We start from the raw sequence: 1,430 nt of genomic DNA on the forward strand, positions 1-1,430 counted from the left end.
CCCTAAGAGTCATCAATAAACCGAACACCTGCACGTCTTTGGACTGTGGGAGGAAACCGGAGAACCCGGAGAAAACCCACGCAGACACGGGGACAGCATGCAAACTCCACACAGAAGGGCCCCAGCAGGGATGCGGACCTGGAACCTTCTCGCTGTGTAGCCCTAGAAATGCTAATGCTACCTGTTGAGCCACAAAGAACCACTTCTTCCCAAACCCTCTATCTCTTCCTCCTCAGTCTTCACCCCACTGTCTCCCTGCTGTCTTTTACACATCTCTCATTTTCCCATACCCTTCTCTTCCCCTCCGCTCCACTGTGCCTCCTCTTGTCCTCATAGTCTCTCCCTGTCCTCTCCTTTCTCCTTTTCTCTTTATTTCCTCCATATCTGTAATTAATCCTCCCTCGCCCCCGCTCTCATTTCCAGCCAGCCCTGCAATATCGCCATCTTTGTTTGCCGCTCCCACACTTTTTTGTTCCAGAGACCACGGTTAGACAGCGAGAGCCTGATTGTTCATATCTGCCGGGTGTCTCCCCATTGTTTATGTTTATACAAGCACACGATTGCATGCAGGCTGTTAAAGTATGAGTGTGTGTGTGTGTGTGTGTGTGAGTCTCTGTGTGTGTGTGTGTGTGTGTGTGTGCATGTGTGTGTCTGGATTGCAAGAATGTGTGGATCCCGGTCATTCCACACCTGGTTGTCAGGAGCGGTTACTCCGTGTCCGTGGCAGCCGGCTGCTAATTAAAGCAAAGCCGCGCACAGACAGACAGACAGACGGACAGAAGAGAGGGATGAGAACGAGTAAAGACGAGGGACACACATGAAGAGACACACGGCCCTCTGAGACGGGGAGAAACACTGAGTGTGTGAGCGTGTTTGAGTGTAAATGCCCCTGGTTTTAATTTGATTTAGTGTTGTTTTTTTTAATGGAACCAAGTTATTTGTGTCCTTCGAATCCTTCATCTTCTCTCTCTGTCTCTCTCTCTCTCTCTTCTCTCTCTCTCTCTCTCTCTCTCTCTCTCTCCGAGCCGCTCTCTCTGCCTTTGCAACCAAACCGAATCCGCCCACCTCTCTGGCACAATGCATCCTGTTATTTTTGCTTCTGCTTCGGGAACCATCTGTAAAGCTGTTGCATCACTTCACCTGCACAACATCGTCGACAACCTCTCCATCTCTGATTCAAGTTACAGGATGATTTCATTTATTAGAGGAACATCGCTAGTTATGGCCATCGTCCCTTTCAATTAAAGCACAATTCCTCTTACTGCATCCATGGCTACATCTGGGATGGTGGTGACACTGATCGAGTAACACGAGCGGACAGATGCACGCACATTTTAAAGAAAAACCTCCATGGCAGCCAATTTAGAAGAGAAGACGCAGAGCCGGTAGCTTGATTACACCCTGTCTGATAGTCTTGTCGCTCATTTGTT

Source organism: Echiichthys vipera (assembly GCF_963691815.1).
Source record: "Echiichthys vipera genome assembly, chromosome: 2".
NCBI lineage: Eukaryota > Metazoa > Chordata > Actinopteri > Perciformes > Trachinidae > Echiichthys > Echiichthys vipera.